The sequence below is a fragment of the Rousettus aegyptiacus genome, unplaced genomic scaffold (assembly GCF_014176215.1).
Source record: "Rousettus aegyptiacus isolate mRouAeg1 unplaced genomic scaffold, mRouAeg1.p scaffold_m13_p_14, whole genome shotgun sequence".
In the NCBI taxonomy this organism is placed as follows: domain Eukaryota; kingdom Metazoa; phylum Chordata; class Mammalia; order Chiroptera; family Pteropodidae; genus Rousettus; species Rousettus aegyptiacus.
In genome coordinates, this window is record NW_023416289.1 from 5,691,337 (window position 1) to 5,710,398 (window position 19,062).

The window sequence follows — 19,062 nt, forward strand, 5'->3', positions numbered from 1 at the left end:
GCGTGTTTAGAATATTTGGTATTTTTGGAGGGCATCGTTCAAACTGGTTAGTATCCGTGCACGAAAGGGATAGTTGGGTATTGTAAGACGGGAGCGGTCGGCACGACTGTCCAGATGTTTTCTCCCCGCACTCGCCTCTGGACGGGGCGCTCAGATGGACGCTTTGTCGTTTCATAAGCCTTGAGGGTCAGCGGACCATCCTAAGTCGTTAGGTACGCCCACCTGGGTCAGGCCGAGATGCTCGCATCCCGCTGCGTTCTGAGTGAACATCCCAGCCCTTCGAAGGGCATTTTGGGAGCTCCGATTGCCTTTCTTTCTTCCATATCTTTTTCCCCCTGAGAAAGTCGCCGTTTTCTGAGAGCACGAAGTCGCGTCTACAAGGCAGGCTCGCGGAGGGCCGGGCGTGAACTGCAGGACGCACGAGGCCGGATGCTCGGCCAGGCTCTTGGCCCCGCGTGCCTTTCTCTCCAGACTGGCGACAGGCCCTGGATCCGTCCAGGTGCCCCCGGGGCCTTGCCAGCAAAACCTCCGCCACCCCTCACCCCCGCTCCGCTCTGGCCTCTTCCCTACCAGAACTGGGACCCTGGAAGGCGCTGGCGATGAACCCTCAGAAAGCATCGGTTTCGCCGAGGCGGCGTGCGCAGGAATGATTTCGTCAGCTCGCTTCATTTCCAGTTTCACCATCAATTACACCCCGCGTTTCATCTAGTTGGTGCTACCCTCCCAGTGTTAATTATAACCTACAAGACTGTTACAGTTAATTTTATGGCAAGCATATTGTCTCTTCCAGGCTCCGGAGCAGCTCATAAATTATCCTGAAGGTAAAATGGAACTTGGGGAACTAGTTATGAAAATTCCATCCATCTCGCTTAGGCGCTGCAGCTGCTGCTGTCAGCTGCCTCGCGGCCGCACTGTGGAGGAATTACGGTGGGTCAAGTTTAAGAGGCTAGGCCCAGGCTGTCACTGAGGAGAAAGTCTGTCCTGGCCCTGTCAGACCGGTAGCTTCTGCCAGTCCCTGGTGGCTTCGCTTTGCAGGCGGGCAGAGGCAGGCAGCGCAGGTGGACGGTCCCCAAGCTGTCTGTATTCATTACTTTACAGAGACTTGTTGTAGGGAGGCAGATCCGGAGACCTTTCCTCCTCCTGTCCGCGTGACGTTCGGCTGCGTCTGCGGAGTGTGGGAGAGATGACTCTATAACTGACTCCGGTCCCGGAGGCCGCGAGCGCGGAGGGCCCAGCGTGGCGCGTGGCGGTGATTTCTGTCATCCGAGGTGCCTTGCTCAAACGGGCATTTTATTCGTGGTGGTTATTTTTCGTATAATCAGATCAGGTGAGAGATTTCACTGTGAACAAGTGCACCCTCAGATTGCCCGCTAAATAAATTAGCAGGTTACCTTCCTGGGATGATGAACACACACTCCTTTTCCGTTTCTTCACGCGAAGGAGACGCTTGACATTTCCACCCTCGGGCCTTGAGCATTAGTATTTTTAATGACCGAACACAAGTCTTTCATTTAGCTTGTTTGTATAGTGACCGTAAATGCTCCTTCTGCCGTCGGTTCTTCATTTGAAATTCTGCACGTTAACGCTCGCTTTCAAAGCTTTGAGGGGGCCTCTGAGAATTGGGCGCTGTGCTAAACGCGGCGTCTTCTAGAAGCGTCGGACACAGGCGGTGGTAGAGAGGTCCGAGAGGGTGCCTGACGTACGCCTGCTCGCTCGAGTCCCAGCGCGAGGCTGAGCGAAGTGAGCACAGAAGGTGCCGGCCATACTTCTCAGATCAGAGCGTGTTTCTGCGCGTTTACGCACGGAGTAGCCTTTGTACCAAGGGCACCCAAGACCGTCACACCCGGGCCGTGTCACGGAGGCTGAGACTGGGTTCTGAGGGGTCAGCAGGCCCCTGGAGCGGTAAAATGTTGTGCAAAGAGGCACCGGGCTTTCTCAAGGAAGTGTTCTCCTGAGCTTTCGTTGATAATAGCGTGATACTCCGATCCTTTTGAGTTTTCTAGCGAATTCAGACGAGAGGGCACAAACTCAGGTGTCTGCAGGTGACCTTGCACTGCTCGGGAATAGAGGCAATGACCTTGGGCGAGACAGCAGAGCGCAGTCTGGGTCCTGCCTCCGGGGACCCGGTGGTACTGTTCTTCTGCTCTCGGTGGGTTCTTGCTTGGAGGAAATGTTTGTGCGCATTTTTTTTATTTTTTGCCTTTCACTGGGCACTTTTTTATTTTCCTTTTACAGAGAAAACACATGAGGGCCTTTAAAAGCGAATGAGGTGTGTACGGTACTCATCGTCACCATGCAAAGGGCGTCTGCAAAAACGCTGGCGGTTTTGAATCTGAGGAAGGGTTTGACTCTCAGGAGGGAGAGGCAGGGGCACCACCGATACTGGTCACCGGTCCTCGTCTCACACCCTTGGGCCTGTGGCTTATTCCCAGGCCCCCCGTGGGGGAACCCGGCTCCCCTCCCACGACACAGACATGTCGTCGTGTGGTCAGGACGATGGTCTTGTCTTACCGCCCCAGAGCAGTGGCCTCATGGGGGTGATGTGGTCGGGGAGGTTGTTAAAACATACGTGGGTTTGCCCTTCCAACGAAGAGGAAAACATAAAAGAGATTCCTTTCCTTTAGTAAAAAGAAAAAGGTAAGCCTAAATGTTGGCTGCCGCCAAGGTCCGCTGTTAAGCGTGTGTGGTTAAATTTCGTTGTAAATGTTTCATAAGGATTTTTAGAGGGGACCCAGGTTGCCATCGCAGCCCCAATGGTACCAAAGGAACCGTTTCCCCCAAATAAGCCAGCATTTCTAAAGAAACGTGAATTTCTAATGTAAAGTTAACATCGGGTCAGAGGAACCCTCTGGAAGAAAGGTCTGTATCAATGTTGATAATCTCTGCATTTATGGATTTGCAGTTTGTGCAAAGAACTCCCAAAGAGACTTTATTTGGGTTAAAAAAAGACTCGCTTATGAGATAGTCTGTGTATCCAAATCCATCCTAACCCAAAAGGCGCTGGCAGCCTTTTGTATAAATAATGTCTTTTCCAAAATGTGCGTGTTTGAAAAAGGAAGAGGAAAATTAAGTGGCAAACTGTGTCTCCGGGTTGCCATAAACTGACTCAATCCTAGAAACAGAGCAAAGACAGACAGTTCATTCATTCTTTGAGCAAATTACAGAGCTGTACATTAATTTGATGATTTTATTGATGCATGGAAGGTTGCAGTGAAGAGCAAAATATTTACTTTCATTTTCTTTTGTGAGAGGGGTGTAAAAGTTTATTTAAGCTTTTTTTTTTTTTTTTTTTTTTTTGGTATGTCACACAAAATATGTATGAGGTTTAGAAGCATTTGACAGGAAGAAAAAAAAAGGAAGGATATTCACATTTTGTAAAGACTTAATCCACGCTCACAGATGGTCCTGTTCAGGTGCTATTTTAATTATGAGGTAGAGAACAGCCTCACACAGTGGGAAGTCGTCTGAGTAGATGGAGAGGGGCTTTTTGTCTTCCTGCCTCACAAAGCCTCGCGACTGAGAGACCTTAATACTTCATGTTACAGGGGAGAGTCTCCAAATGGCCAAGACACGGTGGGCCCCTCTAAAGATCACGTGAGGACAGTGGAAATGTGTTACAAGTGCGCGGCTTTGAGCATCCCTAAGATTAGTCATTCCGGCGGTGTCTTTTCCAGTGACAAACGTCCGCCATAGATACACGTTCGTGTGACCAGAGGGACGATAAACAGAACAAAGTGCAAATGCGTCTTTAAAAATCTTAATCCCAAATGGAAGTCATTCTCTACGGCTCTTAAGCTCCGAGGGCTGCTTTGCCCTTCGAGTGATAGAATGCTCGCAAGGAGTAACAATAACTCAAATGCTGCTGTAACTCACAGCTCACATTAATAACACACAAATAGAACAGTCTTTTTATTAAATATTAGTAATACATTATAATAATGTTTTACTGTCTTTCCCTTAGTGGGGAATTATGAGGACCTCATGTTAGGACCTCGGCGTCCTGACACGGTTAATTATCCGTGGATAATGGTCTTCAGCCGCCACCTTGCCGGGTGACGCGGCTTTGTCGTGGGGGGTGTTAAGTGCCTGCAGGCTCAGGTGCGGTGCACCTATGCATTTGCCTACAGAAGCAAACAGCTGTGTTTTCTTTACCATATGATACATCACACAGAGTGTCTCATTTATTATAGCCGAGCTAATGATGCACGCACAAACCTTTATGTCCTGTTCTATACAGCGATAATATATTTGCTGTAGAGATGTTAGCTTGTTTTTCATAAGTAATTAATCTTTCCTTGTACCAAATGCATCACATGAAAATGGGTTAGCACAGGGGTCGGAATTCATTCAATCCGGTCGGCAGAAATTGGCTGAGACCTCTAGATGCGGCGTCTTTTGCTCTTTCACGAAGGCCTCACCGTGTTTGCGGTCCGCCCCCCCCCCGCCCCCCACCAACAGCACGCTCACATTACGGGGAACTTAGCCGATGAAAGGGAGTGATTTTCAGCCCTTCAGCACTGAGACGGTCTTCAGTGCTAAGTGAAGTCAGCTTCAGCCCCGTCGCCCGTGTTCGGCCCTTTGACGAGGCTGTGTGTTGTCCACGTGGGTGCGTGTGGCGGTGGGTCGCAGTCCAGTCTAAAACACCTCACTGTCCATGCGTACGCAGGTCCTTCGGAAACGTGCCAAGGCCTAGCTCAGAGACTCCCAAGGTCTTACACGCCTGCTCCTGGGGACACCCGAGAGGATTTTGTAATGCACCGATGGGTACTTTCTCTTTCAGGAGTTATATATTTTTGTTTCATATTAGAGAAGCATAATAACGCATTTGGATCCATGGTTCTCAAATAATATTGAGAACAAGAGACTTAAAGTCAGCCTTTTTTTTTTTAAAGTTTTTTTAAAAAAATTTTAAGTTGATTTAAAGAAAAATGCTACCAGTATAATAATCATGTGGTGGTTCTGTGGATATCACTAAAAATCACATCATCAGAGTTTGGGAATCTCAGGTCTCACACGCTAAAGGGGTCAAGAACCTGTATCACGATCATGATTATGTTGGTTATGAAGATGATCGTCATCGTAATCGCTAACAGCAGCCGACCGTTCATGAATCTTTCCTGTGCGCCAGGGACTGTCCTAAGCGTTTGAGTCACGTTTCCTTATTTACTCTTCATGCCGACCCACCGAAAGAAATGCCGTTTTTATCTCCATTTTACAGTTACAGCAACGAAGACCCAGAAAGGGATAAAACTAAGGAACCCATTTAAGATAACACAGGTTGTAAGGGGCCCAGCCAGGGCTTGAGCCCGGGCATGAGGTCCCGGTGCCTTTCTTTGTAATCACTGCGTTTTTCTTCGTTCTGATGAGTTAAGAAATATTACCATCCGTCTGTTTTCTAAAGAAGAAGAAAGGTAGAGAAACACGAGAACTTGCAGCACTGCACATGATGATGTCTATCACGTGAGTAGCGTATAATCTGGGTATCTCATTTACTTGTGTCATTGCAGGGAATATGATCACGCAGCCATCATGCACCCTTTGTGAGCCCTTGGCTTTCTTAGATAGCATCCTGGATGTTTACCAGAACCCATAGGCCTTAGAACTGGAACTTCTTTATTTGAATAAATAAATAAAAAAAGTGGGCGGAGGGGGTGGGGAGTGGAAGAGGACTTATTTTTTTTCAGTTGCTGCCACAGAATCCTCCCAAATGTTGTCTCCTGTTTAATGGTCTATGGAGCAAAAAAAAAAATCTTTGGCACTCTCTCATATTTTTGTACTTACAAAAGCATCCTAATTCTTTTCCCCGCTCACTTCAAGTATACGTAAACAACATCTAGTCTTGCCTGAAACTTCACGTGAAACTCTGCAGCAAATGGCATGCTCATTTTCCCAGAGGGAAAAGACAGAGTTAACCTGCGAACATTAATCTCGACTCTTAACAAACGCGCCAGAATGACTTAGAGCCGCACAGCCCACAGGACCGGGGTGCAGGTGGGAGTTAGGTCTCCTGGCGCCCAGGACGAGCCCGAATGTGCACATTAGCCGTTCTTCTGCGACTCTGGGTTTATCTTGTTTGAAAGCCCCAGAAAAATGCTCAAACGGGCAAGAAACCTCATCTGTCTTTCTCACTTGATATTTTCCTGAGCCCGAATGCTCAGTTTTTCGCAGCGGCATTTGTTTATGACTAGTTTCACTGCGCGAGGCGACTTCACGTGGGTGAAGATGTGGAGAAATGGATAAAGGGGCCACGTAGAAACCCTGTCCGATGACCATGTCCCTGCCAGCCTCCGTGTGGGCCAAGGGTGAGCACGCACAAGTACTCAAGAACTGTGAGGTGCTCAAAGAGGAAAACTGGAGAACAGAATGGGCTGAAAGAATTTGTACTTTGTCATTTCAGCTTGAAGCCAGGGGCTAAAACTCATGTCTCGTACCCGTGTAATCTACAACCATTTAATTTGCTAACAAGACTTAACTGATCATTACCTACAGCCTCCTCCTCCAGAATAATCAAAACAAGAAGCTTTTTTGGCTCCGGCAAGTAAATGTTGTCGATCTTTTATTGTCCAGCCCTCCCCAATTTCTTTCTGGCTGTCTGAGATGAAACAGAAAGCTGATATTTGGAGCCACTGGAATTGCAGGCCTTGTAATTTAGAAATATCCATTTTATCCCGTGTAATTTCTTCCCTAAGATTCCTCAGTCTAAATCTGATACAGGTAGGAGCCAAGACAAATAGTAACCGTTTATAGTCACCCAGACCAGTTTGAATTTCACTCTAATGTAAAGCAAAGAGAGTTTTTGGCTTCATTTCAGGTGTGTAACAGGGGTAGAAAATGCATTTTAAAATTTAGCAGCAAATGTTACCATATGTTTCCATAACAACTGCAAACTTTTATGTCAGAAAAGCAATAATATAAACACGTAGGAAACTTGGAACAGTAAACTATTAATTTACCAAATATAAAAAATCCAGCATGAAGGGGCTTTTATAGCCGCAGAAGCCATGAGGGGCCCAGTATCCTGTGAATTTCTCCATTATGTGGCAGAAAATGTTGCCGGTTGGTTTAAATGAGCAAATCTTTGAAAATTATAGGTACAGAGTCCGTTCTCCGCAGTGCATTTTTCTGAAACAATGTGTGGTGATACCAGCCGTGGCTGGTTTCCCTTCCCATCTTGAACTAGTAAAATATCTTTCGGTAGCTGTCCCCAATGCACATCTGTAAACTAATTACTCCCCCCCTCCACCCCCCCAGCAAAAGCTTCAAACTTAATGACGAAGGCTCAGTCCCGCCGCAAAGTACAGCGCCCAGGAGCTGGCTTCATTGCTTGTCAAGGAAGAGAAGTGTTCATAGGTTGTCGATATATGTGAAGAAGGTTCAGTTCTCTCTTCCTACCCATTTTGAAACATAAAAGAGACAGGGAAAAGGGAGAAAAATGGACCTACTTGACTGTATCTTAAGAATGAGGATTTAGTAACTAGAGGTGTTGAAATCACCGCCCAGGGAAATTCAGGGTTCTCTGATTTCTCTGCGGTGCAAAGAAATGATCTTCTTTTAAGGGACGTATTAGAAACATGACAACCTGTGGATGGGTGTTTCATTCGACAAGAAGGATGACTTTTATTCCTAAACCGACTTCGGGGTATGGATAGGGTTTGGAACCTTTTCCTAGAACAAAACAGCATTAGTTTGTCATTTAAGGTAAGATGATGCACCTTGACCAGACCTGAGATAGTTATCACTTGAACATACTGATCAGTGAAGGTTAAAGTCAGATAGGAAAGAAGGTCAGAGGGAGGCAGGACACCCTAAAAAGTCAGTGCAGGACTCCAAAGAGGGCGTGCATTCAGGAAGGGCCCTGGCATGGTTACAGATAAGAGGAGAGGATAAAATTCTCAAAACTTCAGACGGTGGAAGAAAGAGGCTCCCCACCTGAGCCTTCGCAGTAGCGCTTACAGGATGCTGAGCCCAAGAGGTACGGCCAGGGGCGCTGGTCACAGCGGGGCCGTAGAGTTCACGGGCGAGGAGGAGGCAGGCGCTGAAGTGTACGGAGCTGTGAAAACTTGGCCAAGCAGGAGTGAGAGCGAGAGGCATGACCGAGGGTCAGGGGGATGGTCTGTGAAGCCCCGATTCATTCCCCAGTCCTCGGTGGGTTTCTTTTTAGGCCAGAAACCTAATTTCCCCAGGTTATCACCATCTCCGATAGGGTTACTAAGAAGGCTTTTCATGTTTCTATCAGCGCATGGCCAGTTCTGGGCTGTTTTATCCTACAAAGCATTTCTTCAAGCGTTAGTGAGATTGGAGTCTGGCCTTAATCTCGCGGGTCCTTAATTTGTGTCTTAACTCGTCAGTAGCATGAAGACGGATGGTTAAGAAGAAAGCAAAATGCCATTTATTCGTTCATTCGACACGTATTAGGTGAACACTTACTACGTCCCTGGCGCTGGGGGTACAGGATGAACAAAAAACACATGGCCTATTTCTGGTGCTGGTGGCGTTTATAGTCTAGCGGCAGGAGAGATTGACAACAAACATATGTAAGATAATGCCAGAAGTAAGTACTGTGGAGAGGAGGGGACAGGTGGGCCATCGCAGAGGGGCACACAACCTTTTAGGGATTTCCGAGGGAACCCCACTTCAGCAGAGCCGAGAAGGAGGGGGGAATGAACCAGCCAGCCTGACCGGACCACAGCGGCTGAAGGGGAGGCATGGGCGTTGTGGAGGGTCAGCAGGGCTCAGACCTCAGGCCGGGGGCGAAGGTTTCATCTCATCGTGCCGTTTGTCGACTCCGATTAAAAACGAACCCAGCTTCCATTTACAGACTCTTTTGAAAGCGTCTACTCTGTGTCCAGGGCTGTGACTGGTCTTCTAATCAAGGTGCGGTTGTCAGAAAAACAGACTCATAGCTGACTGTGAGGGAGGCCAGATCAAGGGGCCTTAACCGTATACGTCAATCGTGAGCTCTTTGCAGGAAGTAATCACTGTAAGTTGGGAAAGGTTTTATGGAAAGAAGGAATCAACGTTTTGACATGTTGTCTGTGTTTTCACGGTCATTCCTCACAGAAATCATGCAAAGGTCGGGCACCATTATCTCCGTGTTACAGATGAGGAAATGGAATTCGGAGAAAACGAAATCGTTAAATAAGAAAAAAAAATTAAACTCAAGGCACTTCAGCATGCTAGAAGAGCATCAGAACTTCAAAATCACTAACCACCAAACTAAAAATGCTGTCGGCTTTTGAAGAGGCCCGTGAGCCTCTCTGTCTCTCTGTCTCTCCGGCCCCGTCTCTGTCTCTCCTCTCTCTTTTATGTGCTCACCTGTCACGGCGGAAAAGAGCCGTGTGTTTGTTTTTAGAGATGTGAGGAAGAAAGGGGTCTCTAGGGAGAGTGTGGCCCGTTAATGAAGCCAGTCTTTGGGAAAATATCCTCTCAGGTAGAGTTGGCAGCGGCAGCCACTAAGTGACAGACGTAGACCCCGGAGGAGGAGGGGAGAATGAATGGAAGAAGGAGGTGCCAGGTGCGACCTCGTAGGGCTGAGGAGGGCGCCGCGGTGGAAAGACCCTGGAGCCCTTGGAACGTAGAACGAATGCGTCATCGCTATAGTGTTTGTTTTCCCAGAGTCAAGCAGAAATGCCAAAAAAGAGGCCTAATCCAGCCGCGAGACCCCAACAGTTTCCTCGTTGGTCTTAGAACCTCTAAACGATCCTATTTAAAATTTGTTTCTCTGCTATTTAGATGTTTGTTTTGGGGGTTCCTTTCCTTAGGTGATCTTCTGGGGGGGTGGCCCGAGGTGCGGGTAGGTCGGCTTTAAAGGTGACCCTTTTTTCCACAGAGGCCATATCCCAATTAAAGTTTCCTTCTCCCCTGACTTCGGCCGGGGCTCGTGGTTCTGACAGACGCGTAAACAGATGCAGGCATTGTCGCTAATGACAGGTGATTACAGGAGGCACGGGGCCGAGGTAATTAAGCCACAGTGTGACAGGAGCAGTTGGCGATGCACTATTTCAGCATTAGAAGTACCTTCGCAATGTGCTTTCCTCCCTTGGTTGGGTGAAGATAGCTCATTTTTGTTCTTTGGAGTGAGGTGCTTTGAGATCCGAAAATGTCCTGTCTGAATTCTTCATGGTTCGTCACGGGGCTCCAGGACGCAGTGACTCTTGGGCTGCGTGGGGGTGTTGTCCATGTCCCAGGCTCCCCACGGTCAGCTCTCAAGGAGCCCTGGGAACCGGTCTGCGACCCTCCCGCTGAGATTGCGTTTGCCGTATGATTACGTCCAATTTGATCGTGATAATGCCTTTGGAGAGAAACACGAATTATTTTCATAGCACTATAATTTCAGCTTCTCGCCTTATTACCTGGATTTACCTGATTTGCTCCCATGGGTCAAAAGATTAACTTCTTCAATTCTCTTGTCCCCTAAGTTCCCAGCACGAGAAGTGGGGGGTGAGGGGAGGGTGGAGGGAAATCTCAGATCACCAGTAACCTGTTGTTACAAGAAACAGTAGAAGAAACAGTCATCGAGATTTGGAATTTGCTCATTTATTTATTAGATTTCAATGTAATAATAATAATAATAATAATAATAATAATAATAATAAACACTACGTTCTTTTTGCCATTGGGATGATGACAAGGCCGCCGGCCAGCTGTTAATGGTGACTAGCCTATGCTCATTTGTTTGGGGCAATCCTATCTGCTGCTGTTAGATAAAATGAAGACCTTTATAGAACTAACATTTAGAGTTTTGACTATTGGACTAGCTGCATGAATCTTATTTGTAGTAAAGGTAGTAGCGTGGTCTCTGCTAATAAAGTAAACAGTAACGTTCACTGTCGATCATGGTCCTGGTGCTTGTCTAACAAGGGAACTTTTCTCAGGCAGCTTAGTTCATGGCTTTGCTGCAAACCCAGCTCTATAATACTCTTGGTATAGTGTAGACCTGGCCCTTCGAAGGGGGCAGTGTGAAGCGGAGTGCTCGGAGGAGGCCGGCGGGATGGATATTTCTTTTCCTCAGCCGGTTCTCGTTTTCTCCAGGGCGGGGAATAGAAGAAGATGAACTTGCGGATCCAGTTTGGTGTGGAGCCGAGGAGCGCTGAGCCGTGGCGACTCGTCGTGGGGTTGCCCGCTCCCCGCTCAGGCGTGGAAGGCTCACAGCCAGCTCTCACATTGTGCTTCAGGCCGAGTCAGTTTCTAAGCAGAGGCTTTTTTTTTTAAAGCTTTGTCAGGTAGGTTAAAAGGTGTCCCACCCTCAGTGTATTAAAAGAGAGAGACAGATTAAACTCACTAAGCCTGCCATGTTCTCTGTAAAATATCAAGTCAAAATGATTTTTAAATCCAAAGTTACCAGGCTTAGGGGGTTTGACCTTTAATGAAAGCCGCCTCAGACTGGGGCGGACAGATCTGTGCACACGACAAGTAGCCCACAGGCCGGTGGCCTCGGGAAAGCCGCCGAAGCCAAAGCGAATTGGCTTGTGTTTCTGCACAGGGCCAGGCAGCAAAACCCGGGCTGAGCTCCCGGGGGTCACAGACACCGAGAAGGCAGGGCCTCTGCCCTCAGGAGGCTCAGAATCAGGTGCGCATGCAGCCTCCCTTACAGAACACCTGCTGATCCAGCCAGGCGCCTCGCCTGGGTTATTATCAACCCGTTTCGTCCTAGACGAGGACAGTCCTAGCTAGCCATTACTGAATGCTGCTCGGTGCCAGGTACGTTTTTACGTGCTGAGTACTAGTTGTCCTTAGCTAGTACAACGGAAAGTTTTTTATTTTTTTTAAATCCCTAATTTTAATAGGGGGAAACCAAGGCAAAAAGAGGTCAAGTAACTTTCCCGAGGCTACAGGGCTAGGAGTCCGGGGAGCTGGGATTTCAGAGCAGGAGGTCAGGTCACCAGGCGGAGTCCTGAGCCGGTGTCCTCGGAATCGCGGTGTGGGGCTGGGAGTCCAAGGCTGCCGGCCGGCCCTTGCCGCCGGGGCTTGAGAGTTTGCCTTTCCCACACGGCCTCGGGGTGCGCTGATGCCCACAGCTCTGCGCCGAGTGGAAACCGGTCCCCACAAAGCCAGGCAGACCGAGATGCTGATAGTTCCAAGTCGCCCACGTCAGCAGAGCGCGTTGAGAAGGCCAGCAGCCGGGGCGTGGCATCGTCACCGCGGCAGGCGCTGAGGGAGCGCCGGTCCCCTGTGGGGTCACCACGTAACCTGCGTTCCAGTGACCGCGCGCTAGCTCCTCTAATCCTCGCGACAGCGCTGTGAGGCGGACACTCCCGTTAGCGCCGTTTGACAGCTGGGGAAACTGAGGCACCGCACGATGCACCCCTGCATACGCGCCAGAACGAGGGTTCAGACTCCCAGGCGTAACGCCAGAGCCCGAGCTCTTAGCCATGAGGAGAGCGGGGAGCACCTGAGTGGAGTCAGAGCCACACCCCCGGAGCTGGCCGTGTCTGAGCCGGGCCCTGAGGGTGGAGGAAAGGCCCCCCAAATGCAGTGGAGAAGTGCAAAGGCCCAGGGGCACAGCTGTGCATAGGGGTGAATGCCGGGGAGACCCCCGTGCAGATTAGGGGTGAGTCCCGGGGAGACCCCATGCAGACTAGGGGTGAGTCCCTGGGAGACCCCCGTGCAGACTAGGGGTGAATACTGGGGAGACCATCGTGCAGACTAGGGGTGAGTCCCGGGGAGACCCCCTTGCGGATTAGGGGTGAGTCCCGGGGAGACCCCCGTGCGGACTAGGGGTAAGTCCCGGGGAGACCCCCGTGCGGACTAGGGGTAAGTCCCGGGGAGACCCCGTGCAGACTGCATGGGAGGAGACCTGCAGGGCGGAGAGGCTGGACGGGCAGGTTGACGGCCCTGGAGACGAGGAGCCGGCGCGCGGAGTGGGCCTGCCCGCGGCACCCCCACCCCTCCTCGGAAGCCCTCTCGGGCCCCCAGACAGAGCGGCAGTGTCGTCCTCTGTCAGAGATGCCGCCGGCCCGCCTCTTTGCCTTTCGGTTTGACCGCGCACGTTTGGCCTGTGTCGGGAGAGGGGGTCAGTCGCTAAGGTCCGCGCCACCGGGGAGCAGCGCGTTCTGGGCACGAGCCACCTGGAGCCGTGGGGAGCGCGTGCGCGTCCGGAGCGTGTCGGATCCCCGGGCTCCCCTCAGGGAGCGCTCAGACACAGCAGCAGCACGTAGAGTGTTAGACACCGCGGCCCGGGGGGCGCCCCCCCAGTCCACTCGCCTCCGCTGCTGGGGGCGTCGTGCCGTGGGGCGGTTCTGTCAGTGTGACGTGACATGGAACATTTTCTCAGTCACGACAGACACTGGCTGTGAGCGACAGGGACTCCGACCGCGGGGAGTGGGTCCAGTTACCAGAGGTAAAACCACAGGCCCCGGCTCTGCTTGGTTTCAGGCCCTCGACTCCCAGATCTAGAGCAGCGAAGATGAACGGCTGTTGAACTGGCCCCAAACCCTCTTTTTCTGCGGATGTCCCCGTCTGGGAAAAAAAAAAAAAAAATCGAGGGTTGGCGCGCTCCTCAAGGAAACACGATCAGAAGACAGCAGAGCCCCGGCTGGTCATGCTTGTGTCTCGCAAGCACAAAGCCGAAAACTGTCATTCTATCTGGGAGCGGATCTAGGACGCAGTGTCCAGAAAGCAATACAAGATCAATGACTGCTCCCGTAACCCTGCCCTTGTCCTGCTGCGGCGGCCACAACGCTCCCTCCAGTCACCTGCAGCCAGCCCGACGCCAGTGCCGGTGACAGATCCTGCCATCGGGAGCGCTCCTTGCCCAGTGCGGCGCTGTGCTTGTTTGTTGTCCACCGCTTAGAGCTCCCGGATAGAGTTCTAGCGAGCAGCCCGTTCAGGCTGTCGCAGGCCGGCCCCGCTCAGCCGAGCTCTGCAGCAGAGTCCCTGGGCCAAGGGACATTCCTGAGCATTAAGCCAGTAGCGGCACGTCTCCCGAGCTGCGGATGGAATGAATGAGATCGGTTCTTCTGCGCTGACACTTGATCCCAGCTGTTCAACTCATGCTGTTGCACCTGAGGTTTTCCTTTATGGTAATTGCTGCCCGTGTTGTTATTTCATAGACTAAATTGGAGAAAATTGCAACAGGTATTAAATTCTTTGAGCTAACTCACGGGGGTTCTATTGTGCATTCTTCCAAGGTGGATGCCAACTTCTGTTCAAGGCCGGGGAGGCGGGTTTTGCTCGCCAGATGCACTGGCTTTGTGTTTCATCATCATCAGAGGCATTCCAGTTTTAGGTCTGGTCGGGCATCGATCAGCTTTACCTAAAATCTGGTTAAGATCTACTTTTGCTGCTAATTCAGTCGGCATATGTTGGGACCGGCCCCGGGGAGTTTCGGCACGACGACCCACGCTGCCCGTGATTCGTTCTAGCCGGGTTGATCCGTGGCGTATCCGCTCCGTTGTGCGTGCTCAGGCGAGGGAGCAGCACCCTGGGAATCCGTCACCCAGACTGGCAGGAAGTGCCGCTTCAGCGAGCGCTCCTTGGAACAGGTGCGCCGAAGGTAGGACACCTCCCAGAGCTCCCGAATCACTGGTCCTCACTGCCAGTTCACGGTCACTGTCCCCTAAGCTTCGTTACCCTCTCTCTTTCACCAGACCGCCTCCCAGAATTAGGGGAGATCATTCGTTGACTTCCCATAACAACGTACGACGCATATTCAGAGTTTAGTGCCCTTCCAGAGGCCTCTGTTTCTGTAGTAGGTAGCACAAGGGGGCCATTTCTTTTACAGCAGCCACGTGTTTACTTAGCTTGTGGTCAGAGCTGACGGCGAAGGCCCCAGACAGGACCCAGAATGAGAACTGCAATCTGGCGAGCCGTGGAAGTATTGTGCTTGCCTTCGAGGTAATGCCCAGTGATGCTGTCGCCTTAATTTCTACCCGAAGATCACACCTGGCAGACATAACAGAGCTCTGCCAATTTCAGGGACATACTTATATGTTTAGAATCCAAAAGCTTTGTCACTGTGCCCACTAGGAAGCAGGAGACAGGCTCTACTCCGTATTTTGATTAGAGTAAAACACGAGAAGTTCGAGCCGCTAAGTACTGGAAGACAGACATACAGCTGAGTGATTGATTATGTTTGCTTCATCATTCTACCCCCATGTGACGCCAGTGCAAGGATACCTGGGAAGTCGTAAGGAGGCATCTCGAAGTCCTTCTCAGGGACTCCCCCCCCCCCCCCAGCATGGACATCTGTACTATGAATGCTGATGGCTCGTCTCAGGCTGTCGATGGCTCAGGATTTACATTGCAAGTTGGAAGTCCATATAGTCTGTGGAATCGCAAACATACTGAGTGTATGAGGCTGGCCTCATTTCACAAGCTTTGTTTAAATAGGCTGTTTGGAAAACTTAAGTCTGCTCAAATGGAATTGCCGCAATTTACAGCAAAGTTCAACATAAGAAATATGTATTTTCTTTCCCAACTGAGAAGAGGAAAGAAATGTTAGTCTTTACATATGAAACATATAGAATCGTGTAGAGTATCAAGTATAGAATATATTTTAAAATCCTTGGAGATTTATTTTCTCACGTTCCTATCCAGTAGGAAAACCGGCCTTTTCATCCAAACTAAACTGAGACGAAATCATGGTTTTATTTTATTTATTTATTTTTTAATGACCAAATGTACAACGGTTTTAGGTGTTTCTAAACAATACATCCACAGGCAAACATTGACTTGCTCCCAGAGGGCCCTCCAATGCACATCCATCCTCATCACTGTGATAACACAAGGAAAAGTCGTGAGGGAACAGCTAGCCGCGCACGTGCGTTTCAGATGCAGAGCTAATTCTTCACGTTTCTGCCTCTGGATCTCTCCAGCACGAACCGTAAGCTCTTCTCTCCACAGCTTGCTGTTCTGTGTCTTTTGCGTTGCTGTGGGGGCCCAGGTCGTCTGCCCCGTTAGGCGCAGGTAGCACGGAGAACGCGGCAGACGCCTCAGCAAGCGAGCCTGTATGAGCTCGCGCGGCAGCCGGTTTCTACAATGGTTTACATCAAATAGGAGTGAGAATTCAGATTCTGGGATGAGGGGAACAGAGAGGATGCCCGAGATTTGGGCCCTTGAAAGGCAAAGTGAAAGGAAAACAGAGCCGTCTCTTCTGTGGTACTAGACGTTTGGACACCTGTGGGCAGGTGGCTAGTTAAAAGGTTCCGAAGATGCTCGGGCAGGGCGAGAAAGCGCGTGAAAAGGAAGGTCTCGTGGAAGTCCGTCCTGCGGATAATGAAATGGTGTCTTCCTTCACTCGCCTGCTCGCGCTTGGAGAGTCAGACCTTGCCTAGGGGCCTGGCAGCCATTGTGACGGCTCCTCTCGGTCGCGTTAATTCACTGAGGCGGGTCGTGGGCTCACTTTCCTTGACGAAGAACCGGGCCTCCAAAGCTAACGGCGCGATTCCCACGGAGTGTTTTTCCAGTGATCGCAGCGGGTGGGACTCGAACCTGGGACTGCCAATTCCGAAGCCACGTCACCAGTTTTGTCGTCGCGTCTCTGACGGACGTGGCTCTCGTCTTGGGGAGGACACCTGGCAAGGTCACGCAGAGACCACTCAGATTGTTCCCAGCCGCTCCTGGTAACGGGGCCAAGCCAGAGCTAGGCTTTCGGTCACTGCCGCGGCAGCTGAAGGCTACCAGGATATAAGACAAAGTAAATTTCTTGAAACGTAAACTTTAAACCACTTGTCAAGAGGGCGAATTACTTAGGATTGGTTGAGCTCCCTGCCGCCTGGACCACAGTAGGTATTTGTCAAGACCAGGGGTTGGCACGCTTTTTCTGTGAAAGGCCAGGTTGTTAGTGTTTTAGGCTTTGTGGGCTACACAGTCTGTCAACAGCTGCTCTCCTCTGCTGTCGTAGCACGAAAGCGGACCCAGACAATGTGACTCAGTGTGGCTGTGTTCTCATGAAACTTTATTTACGAGCTCAGGTGGCAGGACTCAGCCCGTGGGCCATCGTTTGCCAGTCTCTGGCATTAAAGCCTTGAGGAGGCGCACGCAACACACGTTTTCCTCTCTTTTCATGTATTTGTCGTCGGTGTAGATTGTTGGTGAGAGAGATGTCCTCTCAGCATAACCCGAAACCCTTTTCATTGGCTTGGATTTTGGAGGTCTTTTTTTTTTTTTTTTTTTAATCTCTTGTTTAAGCACATGCTAAGTGTCTCCATGTTCTTTCCATTAAATGTCTTGGTTGCCTTCCCAGACTTCAAATTGCAGTGAGTTTATCCCCAAAGGATGTTTGGTATCAATTCTCAAGATGCAATTTGAATATAGTCTGTTTCTAAAATGGAAACGGGATTCCAAATCTTCATTATTTAAGTTCCACACACAATAATGAATCACCGAAATGGCTCCTTCTCGGCACGGTTAGGGTATACTGAATCCTTTGTTTTCTTGTCGTATAGCTCTATATCAGCCCAATGGATAAAATAGGATGAAGGTTTAATTTTAGGGCTGTAGATGAGGTATTAGATTTTGATTTCTAGCTAAGCCATGCTGAACTCAGATCATATTATAATGGAACTTTTTGTTGTTGTTGTTCGCACTGAGCATTTTCTAACAGGTAAAACTAAAAGCAAACAACAACAACGACAAAACCGCCAAACGGTTTGAATCGTAGAATCTTTTCCCGTCACAATCGTAATGGTTTCCTGTCGTCACTCCGCTCCTGGAGTAATAACCTCCCCACCCCCCTTTTATAAAACATCCCTTCGACGTCGTCACCTTATCATAAGGACCAGTGGCGCCAGCGTCCTTTACGAAGAGGGAGTTGGCGGTAGCGCCAGGTAGTTCGGGACTGGCGGTTCCGAACCGGGGGCATGCTTGGGCGGTTAGCGCTTCTCTTTAAAGCTACGGACGAAGGCGTCAGCCAGGGACGTTCGCGCAGGGGAGGGGAGAGAGGGGCCAGCAGGGGCTTGCGTTCACGGCACCTCCGCCTCTTTGCCCTCTGCCTCACGCGCACGGTCACTGGCTCCTGGTCTCACCTGTGAAGTAAGGTGCTCGCGCCCTCTCGACTTACCCAGCACGGCGCAGGTGACGCGGTTACCCTCGTTCCGTCTCTGCCCTTCGTTTTCGGGGGCGACAGCGGAAGGCAGTGGAGAGGCCTGAGCCTTGTGAGCAGAAGCCCTGCGGTCTCGGATGAGCCATCTCGCGTCTCCTACCTTCGGTTTTCTCTGGTATGAAACTAGACTAATGCCAACCTCGGGTTACGAGTTTGAAACTTAACGAGGATGTGTCAGTGCTTTGTGAAGTGCACTTATCATGTTATGAGCTGTTTTCTTACTGTTGAACTGGTTATCTGGCCCTGCCTTGTCCATGAGGCTCCTCAGCCATCGTTAAGGTGACTAAGCCCATAGCCCGTTCGTGTGGAGCGCGCTCCATGGCAGTCACCCTGGGGGAAGCGGCATATCCGCCCGTCACCCGCGGTGGCTGTGTGACAGAATGCCAGGGGGCACTGTTCCCATCGCGTTGACTAGACGGCACCCCCAGAAACACCATTTCAGTACTCAAATCAACGGGTACCATTCCAGGTGCCTGCTGCTCCCCCTTCCGACGTGGGGGCTCGCGTGCAAACCCGCTGTGAGTGTTCCCCGCCTGCAACCTTTCTCTGTCCGCACTCGGTCAGGAACTTTCGTCGACCTCGGTTTCTGTCGCCCTGGCACACAGCTGCCTTCCAAAGCTCCCTGAAGCGAATTTCGTATATGCCTTAGCCTCTGAGTTCGGGGACCATCTTTGCTGTCACTTCCCATGGGATAGAATCCCCAGACAGAAAGAAATGTCGTCTTCGAGGGGCCGGTGGATAGGAATGTGAGGTTCTGGTACCTTCTGCCCGTGTCAGATGAGACACACCCTCCCCGGAAAGCCAGCCAGGAAAACACAGGAACCCGTTTGCAGCGCTGGGCTGTCGCACAGTGCCCTGTAAGTACAGCGGCCTGCTCCGCGTGGGGCGGGCCAGCCCCGCCTAACCGTCCGTCATTAATCTGCAGGGTCTCAGTATCAGCGGCCCATCTTGCGGAGCAGCAGTACTTGGCCGGGCGAGGAGGGCTTTCATGTCATTGTAATAAGGACAGCTTTGTTAAC

At 50.5% G+C, this 19,062-nt stretch overlaps 1 protein-coding gene across 3 annotated transcripts in view; it reads left to right on the top strand.

Moving 5' to 3' along the window:
* The window catches only part of FTO (FTO alpha-ketoglutarate dependent dioxygenase), a 310,416-nt gene that overhangs the window by 178,203 nt on the left and 113,151 nt on the right, over positions 1–19,062 (top strand). The gene's annotated exons all lie outside the window — the stretch shown is intronic.